Here is a 23,611-nt window from a genome sequence, read left to right as displayed (position 1 = left end):
GAATGCAGTCAAAAATAGGGAGGGAAAGCGTTATTGACCAGAAGGGCATGCACAAATGTTGCGTTTGTCTTCCAAGTTTTATCTTTGTGAATTTTTGATTGTGATGTTTTCAGTTTTTGAATATAGTATTGCTTATAAAATGTCTTGTGTTTTGAATGTTTTATGCTGCAATGTATTGTCCTGGCAGTTAAATTCTTGCCATACCTCAAATTTTGCAAGAAAATAAAATAAATGCACAATGAAACTAAATGTAACTGAGAGTTGACTCATTATTTAATCAAGGTGTGAGGAATTCATTGATTTTGGTTTTAAAAGGATATCGGAAATAGTTTTAGTGATCTTGATCCTTCCCTATGTTTATTTTAACTTTCCAATCTGTTATTATTTCCTGATCTCTGTTAGCCAATGCATACATACATTTCATGAATTTTTAAATGGTTGAATTTATCTAAATAAATATAATCTATCTAAATGAAATACAGCAATACAAATTCAATCAATAAAAAGGAAAAAAATCACAATTTTAATTTTTCTCATATACTTCAATAAAATCTTTAAACACGTTACATAACTGTGATGAAAGATTGTTTATAGAAGTGGGTATTTCTTTGAAGGTTATTGCAGTTTCCTCCTGTGCCTGTATGAGCTCTTCTATCGCTTTTTTTTTTCGTTGTGGCATCCTGTTCAATGAAGCTGAGGCTGTTTCCTCTTGATGGGAAGGTACAGTAAGGGATACATCAACAGGACCTGAAATGTGTATTCAAGTGAAGGAGATTTAACAAATAATACCTCATAATCATATCCATTATGCATCAAACTTTCAGACAGTTATATACAATAATGATACAACCCAATGCCATCATGTCACAACTGTTTTATAAGTTTCTGAAAATGCAGGGCAGTCTCAAACCTGGTGGGGGGCCTATGCATTAAGACGGCACTAACTGGAAGACTACAAAACTCAATTGGAAATGCGTGAAACATTTCTGTATGCCAGAGGTAATAGGCACAGTGTCCCAAAAGTTAAATTTAATGAGATCACAATGTAAAGAAGCTCTTCGCTTGTGAGAAAATGTGGCATTGGATGAAGTGAATTTCACTTTTTTTTTTTCACAGCACTCTTGTAGTGAGTCCATATCTACACAAAAAGAAATGTTCTGGTTTAAATAATCATCCTATGCATAACTGCCACATTAATTCAACCTTCAAAAACCAGATTCAAAAAGGCCTGTTTGGACCGCTGTTAATTTTTGTAACATTCTACCATTGTTTATATAAACCACATAAAAAACAATTACATTAGATTTTTTTTCCTTTGAGAGATGTTGATAAAAAAAAAAATTTAGTTTAAGCGATTAAATGCAATATTTCCTTATTTCGTTTCTGTAATTTTTCTAACATCAGCAGGAAACAAAACTTTTGGTTTTATAAACGAAACATATTTAATAAATTAACTATATTTCATAAATTACAAGGTAAAATTCAACAAACTTGGAAGTACTCACCTTTTTCCAATCCTTCCCATCTTTGCTGGGACCATACGGAATGGCATTTAATTTTGTCGCCAGCCGTGACCATGTTGTATTTTTGTCGTGACTTGTGAGGTCAGAGAACAGCTTCCCCTCAATTATAAAGCCTGGCGTTTCTCCAAAAAAATTATCATCACCTCATACTGAGCGGCGATGGTCTTAGAACATCGCTTGGGTTGAGCACCATTCATTGCGATAGAGAAAAAAAAGCACACGGAAGAGACAGAAAGTAAATAAACAGAATGTTTCTGTTGCCACCGGCAGGAAGAACAATTAAAATAAAAAACATAGTAGTAGTTGTATTTCCTTAACATAGCGCTGATTGGTCAGAAGATGAATTACTCTCGAAGAAGCATTTTTGCGTACTTATCGTATCACGTGGTCTGAACGACAATCTTCAACGAGTGGAAAATGGTCGCTGAGAATTTTGTCCTTCAGCTTGTCTTTCAGAATTGTCCTTCACCGAGGGACAGGTTGTTATGAACGACAAGTAGATGGCCGAGCCCCTGATTGAATATTTGTGTTTATGTGTCAGCCTGTAACTGCATGTAAAACTGAATGAAAAATTGTATCGTTATGGAAAATTCAACCTAATAACGAAAAAAAATATGTATATATAGCATATAATTGTGCGACGGAAAAAACACGGCAGTGATATTGGCAGGGAAAATTTTTAGGATATCGCGCCAGAATGTCGTTGCCGTTGCCATGGATTTATAATAATGGTAACCAATATTTTTTATAATTTAAAGATTTTAAACAAGTAAACATCGGTTCAAAACGATATTTTTTGAGTATTTTTTTCAAAATTATAGAAAAAATTGAAATATTCTGTATAAAGGGTCATCGTAAACCTCCGATTTATATTTTGCGGCGAAGGAATACACTCTCTACCTTTCTCTTCACTGCAAAGTTAACCTGAAACAGACTATAGATGAGGTTCATCGTCCCTGTCAAACCCCCTCCCCCCTCTCTGGAACCGTACCTAAAGTAACTGAACATTGTTCGCGATGGGCCAACAAAAATTTCCACTTACGAATTCTCGCACATGCATCAAATGGCCGATATGACTATCAAGAGGCCGAATGGACACTCACGATTTGGCGAACTCGATCTTTGCTTTATTCGCTAAATGAAATATTTTGTCGCGATTTGGCGCAATGGCGATTGGCAGCGCGAACCCTGCCCTACACTCACGGTAAACTATTTGAGGCTGTCGTGAATTCTGAAATTACTTCTTGCATTAATTCTGAAGTTTCATCAATTTTGGAATTATTTCTTTCAACAATACTGAAAAATTTTCCCCCCGCAACTTCTGAATTGGTACAGCAATTATTTCTTTCAATTATTTTTGATTCATCAAGTCTAAAATTTTTATCAGTTTCAGGATTTTTGATTTTCTTTCATTAATTTAAAATTACCTTCAGCACTGAATTTCGCCAGTTTTTGTGTTAATATATTGAATTGTGTATTTAACATTTTATATATGGACATTTCACAGCACTCTTGCATATTTTGAAATAATGGATGCCGATTCCTCAGAGACGTAGCCAGAATTTCTTTCGGCAGGAACCAAAGTGATAGAACAATTGATTTCACCATCTTTTCCCCTTTTTTCGGTCATTTCGGGAGGGAAACAGACCCCCAAGTCCCCCTCCTCACTACGCCCTTGCGATTCCTACTCACAATATATAAAATCGGGCAAATATTTTTCGCGTCCAAAACTATTCAGACGCACTGGGCCCCTCAGGTATAGTCCACCGATCACGAGAAGAACACTGGCTACGTCACGTCGGACGATTCTATTATTTACTTTTAGTAACTGTCCATCGAGAATAGCGCATTAGCAACGCCGCTTTCCCGTTTGGCGTCTTTAGTGCTATTTTGGCCTCCTAGAAATTTCACTAAAAGCGCCACTGCAGTGCTTTCGATAACGTCGTCATCGCAGTGTTTTTATTGCATAAACACCAGCTGTTCGACAGTGTCGTCTTAAGGCATTGTCACATTAGATTCACAAAAATAAGATCTGGTTGAAATTTTCCAGAATTTACGTGGTAGGGGCCTCAGAAAAATCTCTTGGCCCGTGATGCTCTTAAGACGGCCCTGCTGCTCAAGCACTTACGGCACATTATTTTAATACAAAAATATATTTTTTATTCTGCAGAAGGGATCGAAAACTCCAGCCTTTTTTTAATAATCAGTTCTATGCATCAAGCTGAAGCCGAACACTGCTCGTATAAAACATTTTCGACCATAGCCCCCAGAAGGATGGGCTACTACACCGCATACCAACTCCGGTCGTGTATCGCCATACGATAATTTCCAACGAGTGGAGTTGGGTGGGAAATGGAGGCTCCATCCATCGGTGGTCGCCCTAGGCTCGGTAGGTAAAGAACTTGCTTCGAATATTCTATGCCCGAGTGCGAACCCATGGACCTTGATGGTAACCTTCGTAGTGGCAGACGAGCTGAAGACGAAGGATGGGCTGACAAAATCCAGCCTATAGAAGAATTCTTAAAATTTTCTCTTTTTTTCCACACTGTAAATTCAGAATGGACGTCCGGTGAGAGATCCCAGCCAGGATCCCTGCTGCAGCATGAGAGGACCATTCTTCCGATGCCCTTAAGCATTGCCCCCATATCTTGCAGCCGGGCTCTCAGATTGGAATCTTCGACGGGTCACTCTAAAATGAATTTATAGTTGTAAAAAATGATTAGAATCATCCAGGGCTGGATCCCTGTCAGCCCTGCCCTTGGGGGGGGGGGGGGACATGCCCTTAAGGTGGCTGTAACTGCAGATTTGACAAGCAGGCATGCTCAATCTTTTTATTTGTCACCTATTTAAAAAGCCCATATGAGTAGCTTCTGTCGAGAAAGTAAAAAAGGAAAAAAGACGATGATATGGCTATAAGAGAAGGTAAACAGAAGAATGGCTAATTGCTAGCAGGTGGCCTTCTCTTGCAGCCGTCTTTGCAGCTGCGTAGCATTCTCTGTTCTGTTTCGACGGGCTGTTAACCATATATACCGGTCATCAGTTGCTGTAGTGGCGCGTGGCTGACCTTGCCCTGGTCGACGTCTAACATTTCCTGTTTCTTGGAATCGATTCCACAGAATTGCAACAACACTTCTGGCGACTCCAACAGCGTCAGCGACACTACATTGTGTTTGCCCGGATTCCAGTCTGCCTATAACACGCCATGCCATGGACTCCGGTAAATCACGTTGTTGAGACATCCTCAAGTCACCTTGTCTCAAAAAAAAAATACTGCGCAATCGAATTTCACAGTGACGGCAGTAAAACAGACGTTTCTACAACATCCCGATATCTCCTTTTTCTGGTTTTTGACGTCATGAACTTTGATTTGCATACGAAGTTTTCTTCTTCCATTTCCTGCTAGGCTTTAAATTATGGATGATTCATTTTATGTTACTTATCGGTATACATCTTTGCGTAATTTTGTTAAAACCATGTGCTCCCCTAATTGTTTTGAGCAGCGTATGTGTTAAGAGTAAATTTCAATGTGTACATAGATATATTAAGAATAAAGACTAAAGATTTATTTATGGGTAAGTTATGTATATTTCCACTTAAATCTATAAATTTTACAAAAATGTCAATTTTTTTAGTGAAATATGTATTTTTGAAATTTTATAAAGTAGTAAACCCATGACAGTCCCACTTTCATACTTAGGGAATCAGTTAACAATAATGTGAAGTGTTGTATATAATTTTTTGCAAATTTTTGAAGATGCGCTTTTTGATAAATTCAAAATTTAAATTTTAATTTAAATTAAAAAAAAAAACATTTTATCTCAAACCCATATTATGTTGTATATCATAGGAAAGCCCATAAAAAATGCTGCAAAATGACACCTGTCCCATCATTTTAGCTTAATTAGGAGAGTTGCAACAGCAATTTGAAATTATGGCCGTGGGGTGTTTTTTGGTGAATTTTGACAACTTCACATCACTATATTTTCAAAATGGGTTGACGTATTTTAATGAAATTGGGTAGTTTTCTTTATCTACATGTAGGCTACCTCTGTGCCAAGTTTCATCAAAATCTGAGATGGGGAGTAAAATCACTGTGCTGACTTGACACGGAATGACCCGCATTATGTATTTGTATCACTTTCTGTTTTCTATGTAAGCTTAACCAATATTCTGAAACCACTTTACTCAAATGACCCGCAACGTTACTGCGTGATGATGGTTGTCAATTTAAATTATCGGGAAACTTGAAATGGGAATTCAACTAAATCATCAACAATCCAATCATTGATTAAAAACTGTAAAATGCATATGATAGAACTATATGATTTCAGAATACGCATTAACATGGTTTTAAAGAATTGATGATCAAAACGATCATTGATTGATGATTAAACCCATTTTCCACCACTTTATCGGTTTATAATAGAATTTCACAGTTTTATGTGAATATTATGAGGGGGGGGGGACTCAGGGCATCTGTCCTAGAGACATTTTGAATTTATTACCTTCAAAAAACATTTTAAATTAACAGAAATTGAAAAATATAACACATAAAGGAATTTTCTTTCAATATTTTAATTTATTCAAAAAAATAATTTTAATTTTTGATTGTCTTGAGCAGGGCTGTCTTTAGAGCATCATGGGCCCCAGGGCCAAGCGATTTTTCTGAGATCCCACCTGGCAAATCTTCGAAAATTTTAACTTGTTCTCATTTTGTGAGACCTGCGTTCTCTTGAGGCCCCCGGGCCTTGCCCAGGTGGGCCCATGCATTAAGACGGTACTGGTATTGGGGCAGACACGGGACCCCTATACCCCTCCTGCATAGGTTTGTTACATTTTACTGTAGTAAAAATCTTACCACTACTACAAAAGTAGGTTGAAGAACGGGTCATCGCTAAAATCAAATAAATTCGAAAAAAAAGGACACTACTTCAAAAAAGGGACGTATGGTCAAAGCGAAAATATATGTAAATATTATGACCTGTACAGAGAAATGACTCGCATACTTTGAGCAACACCAATCATTTCTGACTCCCGGCATCCCTGTCCATATTGTATATTTCAGAGCATACAGTTGAAAAAGAGAAAAGTCACTTAGATCACTTGTGCTCCCCGAGAGGGAATGAAATCTTTTCTATCCCTAATACAAGAAAACTGCATTGTTTCATAAAAGTTGCAGATTTTGTGTTGAAGGCAGCTAATGCGTCTTCAAAACCAAAACATTTCACTATAATAAACCTACAAACTGGAGAAGTTCAAGCAGAACAGCATAATGATGAGCCAGCAGGAGAAAAGTGTGAAATAAATGTTGGCAACTAGAGTTTAGTTCCATTTCCAGGGAAATGCAAAATGAAGTATTTTGCAGGCCAAGTTGTTCACAAACAGAAAATGTCAGTTAAAGTAAAGTTTCTGCAAAAAAAGGGAGCTGTTTTACTTGGCCATCAAAAGACGATATTTGTGATGTTGATACTGATATGAACATTAAAAAACTGCCAGAGCCTAATTTTGACTGTAGATGTTACTTGACATTTGAAAATTGATTTTTCCAACTATGTAATGGGTTGATATAGTTGTTATAGACACCGTTGTTGCTTTAATTTATAAATGGTAATTGTGTAGTGAAAGTTACGTGAAGAAATTTAATTAAAGAATGAATTGAGTTCTTAAAATCTTTTGAATTTTATTTCCTGTAATGTAGAACTTTTCAGCACAATTATGATACAGCAATTTTTCTCACTGATGAGACAATCAGAAGAAATTAGAGTTTAAAAACAAATCTAAAAAATGAGTTCCGTTCAGGTAATGTAAGTCACAGTTACAGAATTTAAAAAAAAAAATTTATAAATAAAATAAATCAGTTGCAAAGATTTTTTTATTTGCTAAAAATAATATGCATACCTATAGGAAAGTATTGATACACAAAAAAAAGTTTTTTACTGCTGAGTGTGTTTTTTTAATTCACACTATAATGCCTGAAAAATTGATGCCGTAAGTCAAGCATGGAATTACCCATCTCTTAAAACTTCAATTACTTGCAAACAGTATACTTTGTAATGATGTTATTGCATTGTCATACCTTTATGGGGGCCACAGATAGAGTGTGATTTTATTGCATTGTCTATATGTACTCTGTGGCCCCCCACGAGGGTGGGGCTTGCAGGACTCCACCCTCGGGCAAATATTATTTTCGATTTTTTTTTACACTAAAAATTCGTTACAGAGGGGCCCCACAAAAGATCTCCACCAAGGGGGTCCTGGCTCTGGGATGTGTGGAGGGGTTATGACTATCCTAAGAAAGACAAATAAATCTGCATTCAATGCTTATTTAAATTATATTTCTTCCCATTATATTTTAAATGTTTTTTTACAAGTAAAGAAAATAAACATTTTCATAGAGATGTAAAATTCTCGAGAATAATCTTTCGGAGAATATTCTCATCGAGGAGAATATTCTCTGGTAGGACTACTATTATAAGTAACTTGAGAATATTCTTATAAGTTCTTGATGAGAATATTCTCCTGTTATTTATAACATATAATATCCTTGAGAATATTCTCTGGAGGAAGAACTTTCATAAATTACTGGGGAATATTATATTCTTATAGAAAATAAGAATTATTCTGGAGTTATTAATAATAGTCCTTCCAGAGAATATATGCTTCAGTTACCGAAATCTTTCCAGAGAATATTATCAAGAATATATGTAATAACATGTATTACTAGCTACAATACCCGGCGCTGCCCGGGTTTTCTTCAATGAGGCTTTTTGGATCATGCGATATCTCCCTCTTTCTTTGAGGGACATGCAAACCGTATCTAAGTTAACCAATATGGCGACGTCCTGCGCGACTCATGAAAGAAATAAATCTAAATTTAAAGAAACGTAGAAATGAATAGTCCCCCCCCCCCTTTTTTTATGGGTGTAAGGTATTTCGATTCCCTCCCCCTGAACTTCAAGTTATCCATCTCTGCCTGTTTCAGCTTCCAATAATGCTTAATTAAAGCTGAGGAATTTTTTCGATGCACTTTACGGGGCCCAAAACTAATTTTAAAAACATCCTAAACTATATGAATTTATGCAAATAAATATCAAAAGACAATACGGAGACATTAATTTTCATGCTTGAGAAGATATAAATAAAAAGTTGAAATCAATGTTATTGCATGGATATCCAACTCAAAGTAGGTCCAGCTAATTACTTCGTATTTAATCTCCTGGGCTTCGTATATCTATCTCTAAGCGACCTTAATATTTCAAAAATCGAGATTTCAATACAATTTTTAAAATTATTGATGTGACAGAAAACCCCACTAAATTTCCGCATTTATACGATAGAATCGGCAATTATAACACTGATTTCTAGGAGGATCACCCTTTTCCTGACCCTCAAAGCGATGATGGTCATGATTATGACGTCTATTCCAAAAGCCTCATTACTGAGAGTATTGAAAATGTGGCAAACCATTATAAAGGCATAAACTATTATACATAACTGGCAGCATTAAAGAAGTGACAAACCATTGTAAAGGCATATGCATGCCTGAAACGCATTGCTAGGGAACCACGGTAACCAAAGTAAACGTTCGGAAAGTGATTGCTGAGGTCCAAAAACCATTGTTGCCAGACAGTTTTTCGCCTATTTGGGGCACTTGCCCTACTCTGACGAAATTTTAAAGTAGCTTATCGTTCAAGTCGGGTCCCATTTGGTATATATGCAAAATTTGGCAACGATCAATCTAAAATTGTAGATTTGTATAGAGAACATACACACACACAGACAGAAAATCAATTTTATATATATAGATAATAAATAATATCGATAAATAACTTGAGAATAATTTTTATTTTTATATTATTTAATATTCTCTAGTAATTTATAATAGTAGTCCTTTGAGAGAATATTCTCTGTCCCTGTCTCTCTTCCAGTAGAAAATTAAACCAACAGGGCTGAATTACACAACTTTTAAAAACAAGGGAGTGATACAGAATGTAAGTGTATTGTGCATTAAAAAAACAACAGTTCGGTATCTTCTTAGAATGAAGGTGATTGTATAATAATTTTGCTTCCTTTATCAATCAACTTTGGTTTAATTTCTTTTGTGTTGTGAACTTATTTCTGAAAATTTGTCTAATTTTAAAATAATTTTTTAATGTCTTAATTTAATGATATCTATATAAAATCTTTATAACCAAATTTTTAAAGCCTCTCATCATGACCGGGAGAATATTCTCAGAATATCTCGAACTAAAAGTTGTCATTGGGGGCGATTATATCAGAAATTGTTTTGTTGTAAATGTTTCAGGCAATGAAAACTGATTTATAATTCCTAATATAAACAAAATTAATAAAAAAAATCTAAATTATTTGAAAGGAAAATGAATATTCTCAATTATTCTCCAATTTTTACATCCAGGAGATGGGATGTCACATCTCTACATTTCATGAATGTTTTCTAACGCACAATTACCAATCCTTTTTAATAGCATCTTTTGATTTGAGTGATCTATATACTTTCACTAATTTCTTTGCTTTTTCACATCCAAGTTTGTTTCTCAGTTTTGACCATACTAGTACATATACCATACAAGTAGAAAAAAATTCGCTCAATTGATGCAGATGTAATTGAATGCAGGTCTTCCAAAAATTTGCAAAAGTCTGCATTCAAAATCTTATTTTTTTCTGCCTTGCAATGCATGATTTTCCACCACTTTTTTGCTTCAACTGACTATAATGTTTTGTGAAAACATTGTTCCTGAATAGAAATCTGCATCTTCTATTTGAAACATCTGTAGCGCAATAAATTCTGTATTCAGTTTTTTGATCTATTGTTCAGCGGAAGCGTCTTGTTCCTTAGTTAATCTTTTCCCTCTCAAAGCAGGACCAGTCATATTTGCAAGGAAATGAAATGGAGTTAGTGCTTTTTCAAAGCGATGTGCAACACACTCCTCATACGAAGATAATTCTTTACTTTCCAATACATCTAGCCATATTTCTATTGTCTGTCCAAGAGTACAGCTATCTCTTCATAAATTATCTAGGACTTTACCAATACTCGATAACTGCACTTGCAAGTTGATGCATTCTCAATATAATCCTTTGTTATCTAAAAACATCACAATACTTTTCAATTTCTTCTTTATGTGCAATGGATATTTCTATGTATTTTAGATAATTATGGATGAATGAAGAAAGGCAAACTTCTCCAGAATTCCACCTTGTTTCATTAGGTAATTGTGGCTTTTGTCCATCTTTTTCCATAAGCCACCCAAGTGGTCTATGGTGGTGTCTAAAATATTTTTGTATTTCTACATATTTTACATTTTTAGGGGTGATATCTTTAACAAGATGATTCATAAAATAGACTGAGCAGCCAAAAGCAAGGACATGTAGATGGTTTTGGAAAATTATATCATGAAAGTTTTTTATTTCGTTCTCGTTAGCGCAACAAACAACAAAAATACTTTAATCATACTCTTGCTTAATAGTATCCATAGCCCTTTCAGCTATTTCCACACAGAATTCTGCTGTTTTCTTGTGAGTCGCATTCGACAGCATCTATTAAGTGGGTGCTCTTACCAGTGTGGATACTCATTGGGATGATAGTCAGCATTTGCATTTGACCAACTATCCAACATCAGAGTGAGAGTTGAATTTTTCATTTCCTCTGCCATTAGAATATCAACAGTTTTAACTGCCTCATCTAATAATGATCCAGCTAATTTCTTCCTATTAGGAGGGATATAACCCGGATGCAAAGCATTAAACATTCCTTTAAATGAATGCATCACTATCAGCTATATTAAAAGCAGGGTTGTAGTGATTTGAATCAGTTGATTTAAATCAACTGATTTTTTTTTTTTAAATCACTGATTAAAATCAATTTTTTTCAGATATGAAAAATTATTTGTTGCAATTGAATAAAATTACTTATGCAGCTCTAAAGTGATTTAAATTTTTATTATTTTAAATATCAATTAATTTAAAAATATATTTTCAAATATTTTTATATTATACACTGAAGAGCCAAAAAAACTGGTACACCTGCCTAATATCATGTAGGGCCCCTGCAAGCCGGCAGAAGTGCCGCAACGCGACGTGGCATAGACTCGACTAATGTCTGAAGTAGTGCTGGAGGTAATTGACACCATGAATCCTGCAGGGCTGTCCATAAATCCGTAGGAGTAAGAGGGGGTGGAGATCTTTTCTGAACAGCATGTTGCAAGGCATCCCAGATATGTTCAATAATGTTCATGTCTGGGGATTTAGGTGGCCAGCGGAAGTGTCTAAAGTCAGAAGAGTGTTCCTGGAGCCACTTTGTAGCAATTCTGAACGTGTGGGGTGTGCATTGTCCTGCTGAAATTGTCCAAGTCCGTCGGAATGCACAATGGACATGAATGGGTGCAGGTGATCAGACAGGATGCTTACGTACCTGTCACCTGTCAGAGTCGTATCTAGAAGTATCAGGGGTCCCATATCACGCCAACTGCACACGCCCCATACCATCACAGAGCCTCCACCAGCTTGAACAGTCCCCTGTTGACATGTAGGGTCCATGGATTCATGAGGTTGTCTCCATACCCATACACGTCCATCAGCTCGAAGCAATTGGAACTGAGACTCGTCAGACCAGGCAACATGTTTCCAGTCCTCAACAGTCCAATGTCAGTGTTGTCGGGCCCATTTGAGGCGTAAAGCTTTGTGTCGTGCAGTCGTCAACGGTACACAAGTGGGCCTTCGACTCCAAAAGCCTATATCGATGATGTTTCGTTGAATGATTCGCACGATGACACTTGTTAATGGCCCCGCATTGAAATCTGCAGCAATTTGCGGTGTAACATGACGTCCTCCGGGTCATGTTTCCTTAATTAATGTCAAGAGTGTACTTACCTTTAGAATTCTTAATCTGTTGGTGTCTCCCGGGTGAGATGTCACCAAGTCTCATTGGAGGTTGTTTTCCTTCGTACGTTCCAAGTTTTATATTAACATAATATTTCGTTTGCCGGCGGATGGCCGCGGATCTCCGTTGGTCAACTTTCCCAATTGTCGTTGGTTGTGTTGGGTGAACCTGGCCAGTTCGCCTGACATGTTGCCAAACGGTAATTTAATGTTTATACTAATATTTCGAAATTATATGCAAATTATACCAATGTTCTTATTATTGTGACGTAATATTTTTCATGATGTGACGGAGTATTTCCGCGGTCCAAGTGGACCAAAATACTTGTTCCCCACTAGCGTATATATACAAGTTGTGGTTATTGAACGATCGCATTACATCTCATCACATCTCGTTGCATTTATCTTCACCTCACTCGTTTAACGAGTTTGGTGTTCCGATGTTATAGTACAGTGGTACTAATCTTCTAGTCAGGTCTAATGTAACGTGACCTCATCTAGCCTTAGGCTTGGAATCGTATCCTATCATGAGTATCTAATTTTATATTTGTGTCTGGGCAGGTCCGAACTTTTAATAGTAGCTTTACGTAAGTGCAATGGTTTGGTTCTTCTAACGCTAACCGGGTGATGTCGGAAAGGTCTCTACCCAGGGTTCCTGGTCTAGTTGGTTTCGCCAACTATGTGAAATAGATGTGTCGATAACGACTGTTCTCAACATCTGCCTCATCGCCGCCCGATTCCTGATCTCCTGCAGTTCTAGCTCTTCGGCACCCGCTGGATTGACATCCGACGATCGTCTCTTTTACAGATTCTCATCTGTTGGTTCGCCAGACTCTTGGTTCCGATGTTGTGCTAATTCGAAACAGTCCACCTTGAAATCGGAAACACTGCTTCACCGATCTCAGGGCCAGTGAGAATCTGCCTTTGGCGGGTCTCGTCTTCGCGGACATCCACTTCAAAACCAGACTTAGTGTCTCTCTTATAACCACATGCCGAAGTTCCGGACCTTCCCCAGATAAGTGCAATATATGAAAAAGTCTGTGATACGATTATATTTTTAATTTAACGTTAAACTAATGTTTTTTAATATCGTTGGAAGATTTCTGAATTAATATTGTAACTGTGTTTAGTTTTTATAATTGAATAAATGTCTTGATTTGAACTCTGTTGTCGTCTTATTTCCTCGTGCTGTCAAAAAACTTGAGGATAAAAAATATAATTCGGGAAGTAACATTAAAACGTTACAGCGGAAGGGTTGCACGTCTGTCACGTTTAATGATTCTCGTCAGTCGTCGTTGGTCCCGTTCTTGCATGATCTTTTTCTGGCCGCAGCGATGTCGTAGATTTAATTTTTTACCGGATTCCTGATATTCACGGTACACTCGTGAAATAGTCGTACGCGAAAATCCAAATTTCACCGCTACCTCGGAGATGCTATGTCCCATCTCTCGTGCGCCGACTATAACACCACGTTCAAACTCACTTAAATCTTGATAACCTGCCATTGTAGCAGCAGTAACCGATCTAACAACTATGCCAGACACTTGTTGTGTTATATAGGTGTTGCAGACCGCAGCGCCTTACTCTGATTGGTTCCATATCTCTTTATTTGCATATGCATGCCTGTACCAGTTTTTTTGGCTCTTCAGTGTATCATTGTAAACTCTATCCAATAAGAGATATGGCTTGCAGCTGGTGCTTTACAACTTAACACAGGTGCAACAAATTCTTTCTAGAATGTTTCCCTTTCCCTCTTAAAGGAAATAAAGTGTTGTAAACAAATACAAAAAACAAAATTATCTAAATACAACTTATTTAGTATTCAGGTAAAGCAAAAGTATATATCTAGAAAAAAAATTAACTCTTAATCTACGGATCATTCCATTTCAAATCACCCGGCAAAATGCCAAAATGACACCCATAGTCTCAGATTTCAATGATTTTTTTTTTATTTGTTGCTTTTACTATCCTCATTAACTGTGTGAAATATTATTTGCATATCTCTAAAACTTTTTGAGAAAAAAAATGTTGAACTTTATCAAAAACTGATGCAGATGACTTTTCCGAGGCTAAATTTTTAAGCGGCATTGTTTGAGAAAATAAATCATAACTTTTTCAATTTTCAATATATTCAAGTGAAATTTCCACTAAAGTGTTCACAAAAACATACATTTCAAATGTAAGTGTATGAATTATATTTATTCATATTTTGTATGTTTTTGTGAACACTTTAGTGGAAATTTCACTTGAATATATTGAAAATTGAAAAAGTTATGATTTATTTTCTCAAACAATGCAGCTTAAAAATTGAGCCCCGGAAAAGTCATCTGAATTAGTCAGCCATGCCAAGGACTGAAAGTTCTGGAAGAAAACAGTCCATTGAATGGACTATGGTGGATAAAACTGATAACAAATGGCAAGTGACCCGTAGGTTTTGCAATACCATAGTTAGAGTGCAAAAGTGGAAAGAATCCGTGCTCATGCGAATAAATGCAAGAAATCAGAAGCTCATTCCTCGTTTTTGTGTTCATCAAACACTGATGATAATGAATCTTTATGCAGTGAAAAGACATCTACTTCATTGAAAAGAAAGCAACCTCTTGAAGATAATGTTTCTACATGCAAAAGTTCAAATACTATTGTGGATGCTGGAACATCAAAACCCAAACACCAAAGGCCAATATGACAATTTATTGTTAAAACAAGTGACCGCCAAAGGTTAGTTCTTGATTGAAAAGTATCCAAATTTTTTTATGCTAATAATATACCTTTTAATTAAGGTTGTTGATTTTTTTTTAAAAATTGATTTATTTTTGATTTAAATCAGATTTTTTTTTATTTCATTGATTTTTTAAACAAAATATATAAAATATATGTATCACTAACACACCAGTCATCAATCTATGTAAATAATATATGCAAATAATATTTCACACGGTTAATAAGGATAGTAAAAGCAACAAAAAAAAAAAATCATTGAAATCTGAGACTATGGGTGTCATGGCTGGGTGATTTGACATGGAATGACCCCTACACTATTTTTTCAGAGAATAAGATTGATGTGTTTCAGAATGTTTAGTTGCTTACAAATAATTTGTTAGGATTTTTGTTTTTTTAATCGTAATTCTAATAAACTGCTACACTATTTCTTCTTATCATTTGGGAACAGTGTTTCTCCATTAGAGGTGTTTGAACTCTGGTTGCGCTTTAAGCACACACTAAATCAGCTAAAATTTTTATCAATATTGATTTAATGTTCTGTTTATTTAATGTTAATTATTAATATACTTATATACTTAATTGCCATAAATTACCAGTCTATTATATATATTTATAGCATATATAACTTTCTTTCCTTATGTTTCAAATATCAAAAACCCCAAAAAATCTGGGTTTTTGCCAACCCTGACCAAATATATATTTTTCATATCATTATTGGTTGAATTTTCCATTGTTTCTCCAGATGCCCCTTGCCTTTTAGTGTCTCTGCAGATAAAATAAGAGAGAGGGGGCCCACAGTGGTTTAGGCTTTCATTTTTTATGTGACAGTTCTATCTTTCTTTTCACTGGAGATAGCCATGTAAACAGTTCTCTGCTCTTCCATTCCTGAATACTATAATTTTGGTTTTTGAATACTCACTGTAAACAAAACTCCATAAGAATCATCCGTAATAACCATGAGCAGCACATCAATCATAACAAAAGACTAAAACTGTCATGAAAACACATGCCATTGACATATACCGTTCGGGGGGGGGGGGTGGAAAGTGGGTGAGCGACAGAAATTTCGACAAGAAAAGTCAGTAAAAAAATTTTCAACTTTTCTGTATCCTTATTACTTGGTGCTATTCCTGCATTTACACATGAAAACTCTAGTTAATCTGCATGTTCTTAATTTATTATTTTTGATTGGCTTCAAAAATTTTATTTAACGTTAATTTTTTCCATATAAATTGAAGAAAAAATTAAAAATCCCCAAGTTTTTGAGAGACATGGTTAATATACAGTATTTTAAAATTATACGTAGTTTTCATATTTATTGTTTGGAATTTTTATTAATAAATTTCAGCTGATAGAAAAGAAAAATGTTACTATGTTTTCGAAATTTTTAGTGTTACTTAAGGCCCAATCAATGAGGAGTAAGTGACACACTGATATAGGGTAATTATTTTTTCTAAATTTTAAAGCACTTTCTAATAAAAAAACAAAAATGATTTAAAAAATCTCACTAATTTCTGAAAGTATCTGCAGTTTTTTTTAAAATTCTATAATTATTACTAATTTACTGCGCAATTTTTTTATACTTATTACGTTACACTCAAAAAAATATTTTTCTCGTGAGATTGGCAAGAATCTGCCGTACCTTACCAAGGCCGCGCATCGATGCATTGGTTAAGAGGCTTTCGTTTCCATAGCAACGAGTGATGTGGTTCCCTCGTACCTTCCCCTTCACTGCAAAGTTAACCTGAAACAGACTATAGAATAATTGGTTCTTAACCGGGATCGCAAAAGAGCATTTCAAGGGTGTGAGATTTCAAAAAAAAGAAATACATGTTGACTGATTATTCAGGAAAATTAAAATTGGGGTACCTTCTCAATCCAGATCAATTTCAGTGTTTTTTTTCAACTTTTGCAGAAGCTGCAGCCTCCACCTTACCAGGTTTCAATCTTGCAATAAGATTTCACAAGATCTTGAAAAAAGCTTCAAACAAAAATGGAGCAAAATGTTTGGAGCTTTGAAATCGTTTTAGGAATGACTTGCACTCAGAGGGGGGGGGGGGTCTTAAAAAACTCATCTCACACTTAATGGGGTATCTTTTTACTGCTAGACCAACAAAGGTGGCAGGCTAACCTGAAAGAGACTTGTTCTATATAAACTTCACATTGACAAAAATGTCTACAGCTCTAGAGATGTGAGGTGAGAATATTCTCCTGGATGTAAAACTTGAATATAATCGAGAATATTCATTTTTCTTTTAAATAATTGTCATGTGTTCATGTTTGCATATGGCAACACTCACAAAAACGTGGTCAAGGCCGCCAGTATGTAAGCACCGGAAAGAGAATAAAGTTGTTTTATATTTTCAGCTGTGTCTTCTACCTAGAATCTAATGCCGATTATGTACGACTATGTGTCAGTAATTACATACAAAATAGTGGCGACGAGTCGGAAGGTAGACGGAGTGTGGTCGTAAGTACGCATTTGATCCGTGTTGTTTAGCCTCCGTAGCGAGATAGGCCTTCCATGGTGCTAACTGCTCTTGCTATCACATGCGACCATGGCTCTTTTTGGGAATTTAGGGGAATTTGACTGCAAAAAGGAGTCATTCTTAAAATATTCGGAACGTCTATCTCAATTTTTCGTGGCTAATGAAGTTGAAGATGAGGGCCGGCAACGTGAGATTTTCCTATCGATCGTCTGCACCTCAACCTATAGCTTACTGAAGAACCTCTTGTCACCGGTGTTGCCTACTGCCCGGTCTTTAGCACAGCTATTTAGATACATTGCAAAACCACTTCGAACCACCACCTTCAGAGATCGTGGAGCGTTTCCGTTTCAGCTGCTGATGTCGAAAATCAGATGAATCAGTTGCTACTTTCATTGCGGAACTCCGGAACCGTGCTAGATACTGTAATTATGGTGCTACGCTGTCCCAGATGCTTCATGACAGACTGGTGTGCAGTATTAACGACGAAACCATTCAGAAGAAATTGCTGGCTGAAAGGAACCTAACTTTCGATCGGGCATCAGAGATAGCACTATCCGCGGAGGCCGTTTCAAGAAACGCATCAAATCTTCGTGTGGACAGTGCATTGTCAGCAGAAGTTTTCATGGTGAAACAGAAGAAGCCACACAGTAAAAATTCAAAGTCGCAGTCATCTGTATCGAAGGTAGGAGTTTACTGTTACTCGTGTGGAGAGAGAGGGCACAAATCCCCGTCATGCAAATTTTCTAAAAGCAAATGCCATGCCTGTGGAAAAATCGGGCATATTGCCAAGGCTTGTCAATCGATCAAAAGCAAAGCGGGTTTCAAAAACAATTCTAGTAAAGTCCATCAAGTAATGTATGTGCCAGCTTGTGATCAGGACTCTGTTTATGATGTGCTATCATTGATATCTTTACAGAGTGTTCCTCCTCCTTGTAAAGTATGTGTTGAAGTTGAGGGACTGTCGATAGAAATGGAGGTAGACACGGGTGCTCCATTTACAATAATGCCTCATGCTCTTTTTCTAAAGTATAAACATAAGTTTCCTGCATTGCGAGATACACACATCAAGTTGAGATCTTTCACCAAGCATACCCTAAAGCAGTGGTTCTCAACCTTTTTTGACTCGCGGAGCCCTTTTTAGTAAAAATAATTCTATGGCGGAGCCCCGTAGGCCCATTTTTTAATTATCCATTAAAAAAGTACTGATTTATTTAATTAAAAATATTTATAACTATTTTGTAAATTTTACTGGTTTTTTAATTTCCTCGAGCGGCCGCGGAGCCCCTGGAGAGTACACAAGGAGCCCCAAGAGCACCGGTTGAGAACCGCTGCCCTAAAGATTGCAGGGGCTATGGATGTGTCTGTCAAGTACAGAGAAAAAATGTGGTGCTTCCTATTCTGGTAGTGGAACAGTGTTCTGTGACCCTGATGGGGAGGAGCTGGATCAACGAGCTAGAAGTCTGGCATGATATCAGGTCTACATTGCCTATAAACGCGATCCAGACTTGCCTTCCATCACCACTGCAAATAAGCTTACCGACAGTCTTGAAGGACCATCAGGAGCTCTTTTCCCCGGGACTGGGAAAGCTGAAGGATGTAAAGGTGCACTTAAACAAGAAAGAATCTGTGACACCAAGGTTCTTCAAGGCTCGCCCTGTACTGTATGCATACAAAAAGAAAGTAGAAGATGAAAGTGACAGGCTTTTGGAGTTAGTTGTACAGGATAGAGTGACATCATCTGCATGGGCTATGCCAGTACTAAAGTCAAATGGGAAAATAAGGTTGTGTAGTGATTTCAAGCTGACCGCCTACATTGCTACTGGCCTGGAGCATTCTCCTCTTCCAAATGTTGTGGACTTGTTTGCACGTCTTTCTGGGGGTGCAACCATCTCCAAGATTGACTTGTCAGATGCATATTGTCAGCTGGAGCTGGACGAGGCCTCTTAGGATATCCTGGTGATAAACACGCATAAAGGTTTATTCCGTTATACAAGGCTACCATTCGGAGTAACTTCAGCTCCTGCTATCTTCGAGAGGGAAATGGATAAGCTTCTGCAGGGGCATGATAGCGCTTTGTGCTATTTAGACGATTTACTCATTACAGGTCGATCAGCAGAAGATCATTTAAGGAACCTAAAAAGGGTCCTGACAACATTGCAAGAAGCTGGCATCAAACTGCATCCATCAAAGTGTGTTCTCATGCAGCCATCTGTAGAGTATTTAGGGCACAGGATAGATTCGGATGGTCTGCATCCTGCCCAAACAAAGTTGGATGCTATTGAGAAAGCACCTGAACCAGCCAATGTGGAGGAACTCAGATCCTTCATAGGGTTACTAACTTACTATGCTAAATTTCTGCTGAACATGTCAGTGTTATCTCCGCTGTACAAATTGCTGAATAAGAATGAGTTCTGGAAGTGGACTAAGTTGGAGAAAAATGCTTTCTATGAAGCTAAGAAAAGGTTATCTTCTTTGCTGGTGCATTTTGACGAAACCAAAGAAGTTTGCTTGCAGTGTGATGCTAGTCCATATGGTGTTGGAGCAGTACTATCGCATCCGTCAGCTGGTGGAGATCGTCCAATTGCCTTTGCTTCCCGATCGCTTACTAAAGCAGAGTGTAACTACAGCCAGATTGAAAGAGAAGCTTTGGCTCTGATATTCGGCGTCTCCCGTTTCCGCAAATATTTACTTGGAAGGACCTTTACATTGGTCACCTGAGTGATAACGGGACATCATTCACCAGTGAGGAGTTCTCCGACTTTCTCCACCAAAGGGGTATTACTCATGTTCAATCAATCCATCCGGAGTCGTTTGGACTTGCTGAAGCCTGGAAGTCATCTACCAGTTAATGGAAATACAAAGTTCAAGTCCAAGGATGAGGTTTGGTGTAAAAACTATGGTAGTGGTCCAAAGTGGGTTCCAGGAGAGATTTCGACTCCCATTGGAAGAGTTATGTCAAGAGTAAACATAGCCTCGGGCTATGTGATTCGTCATAGGGACCAGCTGCGATTGAGGAATTTGAACACCACCACCACCTGTAGAGTCAACTGAATCTTGTGAACCAGATCTGCCAGCTAGTGCCGAGGTTCCTCAGCCAGTAGAGTCTTCTCAAGAGGCTGATCAGACTACTCCAAAGACTATTCCAGTCTTAAGACGCTCACAGCATTCTTGTCGTGCACCTGTGAAGTGGGACTTATAGGGTTTTTTTTTTGTGTGTGTTTTAATGTATGTAGGCCCTACGCATCCATGTTCGGATATATAGCACTATAATAGGGAGTATGTTTTTGTTTTTGAAAATTGTGTGTATACATATATTTCTTCAGCCTGTTGTATGCCTTTCGTTACGTCCATTTTTTAATATTATCAGAAAAAAAATCCCTGAGTATTTTTCTTTTGCATATGTAGGGAGGGAATGTCATGTGTTCATGTTTGCATATGGCAACACTAACAAAAACGCGGTCAAGGCCGCCAGCATGTAAGCACCGGAAAGAGAATAAAGTTGTTTTATATTTTGAGCTGTGTCTTCTACCTAGAATCTAATGTGGATTATGTACGACTATGTGTCAGTAATCACATACAAAACAATAATTAAAATTTTTTTACTGATTTTGTTTATATTGTGAAATATAAATCAGTTTTCATTGCCTGAAACATTTACAACAAAACAATTTTTGGCATAATCACCTTTAATGACAACTTTTAGTTCGAGTGACACTCCTAATGACAACTTTTAGTTTAGCCTCTCCAGGTCATGATGAGAGGTTTTAAAAATTTGGTTATAAAGATTTTATATAGAAACCATTAAATTAAAACATTAAAAAATTATTTTAAAATTAGACAAATTTTCAGAAATAAGTTCACAACACAAAAGAAATTAAACCAAACTTGATTGATAAAGGAAGCAAAATTATTATACAATCACCTTCATTCTAAGAAGATACAGAACTGTTGTTTTTTTTAATGCACAATACACTTACATTCTGTATCACTCCCTTGTTTTAAAAGTTGCGTAATTCAGCCCTGTTGGTTTAATTTTCTACTGGAAGAGAGACAGGGACAGAGAATATTCTCTCAAAGGACTACTATTATAAACTACTAGAGAATATTCTTATCAAAAATAAAAATTATTCTCAAGTTATTTATCAAGATTATTTATTATAATACATGTTATTACATATATTCTTGATAATACTCTCTGGAAAGATTTCGGTAACTGAAGAATATTCTCATCGAGGAGAATATTCTCTGGAAGGACTATTATTAATAACTTCAGAACAATTCTTATTATTTTCTATAAGAATATTCCCCACTAATTTATGAAAGTAGTCCTTCCAGAGAATATTCTCAAGGATATTATATGTAACTATATTATAAATAAGAGGAGAATATTCTCAAGTTATTTATAATGGTAAAGAGAATATTCTTGAATATTCTCGTCGATGAGAATATTCTCCGAAAGATTATTCTCGAGAATTTTACATCTCTATACAGCTCTTTCCAAACATTACACATTTTCAACCCATCTCCAACTAAAACAATTTCTACAAGAAAAACAACTCCTACAAGAAAACAATTCTTTCAATTTTACTCATTTGTGGTGTCTTGTAAACTTTGTGTAGCAAGGAGGCGAATTCTATAAACAAAAAATATATACCATTGACAAGTAGGGCCATCTTAACAACATCATAGGACCCCAAGCCAAATGATTTTTCTGAGGCCCACCAGACAAATTTACACGCTTACCCTTGAAAATTTCAACTAGATCTCATTTTTCCCGAGGCCCCTCTTCTCACCAAGTGCCCGGGTGAGCCCATTCATTAAGACGGCACTGTTGACAAGTTCTTTCATCCCATCCAGCTGCCTTCCATACAACCCTCAGGTAGAACCCCTCTCCTGCCCCATCTTGACATATTTTAATGGCCCCCTATACAGAGGCAGCAAAAAAAAAAACCAACAAGAAGATAAACCCTTTTCTCAGAAGAGATAGAAAATAAATTAGAGCTGGTATTGAGTTTTGTTTTTAACAATGGAAAAAAAAAACCCCTTCATCCATTTACAACTGCTATTATACCACACATTTAAAACGTCCATATTCTTCTGTGGAACTTAAAACGAATTGGTATATGAAGAGATAGTATATTTCAGACCAAAAATATACTGAGAAATTGAATTTTCTGGATGTTATGCCGAAACATATCACTTTTCTTTCAAAATATCAGTTCCGGCATAACATCCAGAAAATTCAATTTCTCAGAACTGATACATGTTGAAATGTGCATGTCCGTGTTGTGAACCTTGTTTCTGTGTAATGCTTGTTATAGTGCTGCTATCTATTACATATTCTTCAAACTATGAGTGAAGTGTAATGTTTGATGATTTTCATCCATTTACTGAAAAAGCAGGTTCAGTGACCTTGACCAACATTGGTTTCAAGTAGGTAAAATCCCCCCCCCCCCTTCAACTAATGGGTATGAGCAAACATTTTGAAATAACTTACACGACGAAATGAAATATCTTATGTGACAGGAGTCAATGGCAACAATACGCGTTAGTCGAATGGAAACACGGGATTCTGAGCAACCTGGAAAGTCAGGGAGAATCGGGGGAAGTCATGAAAAATGTTAAATATTTGTCAAAAGTCAGGGAAAATCTGAAGGGTAAAAAAATTAATAGGGGATAAATTCTGTTTTCATTGCAAGTTTCATTGTGCAAAAGTTAGACTTTAAACGTGAACACTTGGAAAAGAAACAACAAAAAAAATTGTAAACCAGTAAATCCTAGTCAATTTTGGTAACTTTAATGTAAAGTACATACACTCTCCTACTTTGGATGGTTGATTGGATAGAGTGTAGGTGAAACACAATGTGCTTCATTGTAAATTCTGGGTCATTTTGTTCTGACAAAGCATGCAAAGAGCTGTACAATGAAACTTGCAAAAATTTGGTCAATTCCAGTTTTTCGAACCCATTGTGCGACCAA

The 23,611-nt window shown here is 36.5% G+C and overlaps 1 protein-coding gene and 1 long non-coding RNA gene across 6 annotated transcripts in view; both read right to left on the bottom strand.

Annotated features, from left to right (window-relative positions):
• LOC149086517 (uncharacterized) overlaps positions 1-23,611 on the bottom strand; it is a 183,784-nt gene that overhangs the window by 143,613 nt on the left and 16,560 nt on the right. The window lies entirely within an intron of this gene.
• On the bottom strand, positions 524-1,716 carry LOC149086520 (uncharacterized). Its single transcript, XR_016192554.1, has 2 exons — positions 1,506-1,716; positions 524-747 (listed from the first exon to the last, which is right to left on the bottom strand). It is a non-coding gene; the product is annotated as an uncharacterized LOC149086520 (long non-coding RNA).

This window comes from Pholcus phalangioides, unplaced genomic scaffold (genome assembly GCF_987345545.1).
Source record: "Pholcus phalangioides strain wild (caught in Gottingen) unplaced genomic scaffold, Ppha-v1.0 ptg000004l_1, whole genome shotgun sequence".
Taxonomy (NCBI): Eukaryota; Metazoa; Arthropoda; class Arachnida; order Araneae; family Pholcidae; genus Pholcus; species Pholcus phalangioides.
Note: the sequence above shows the minus strand (reverse complement) of the source record. Positions and strands in the feature narration are given on the sequence as shown.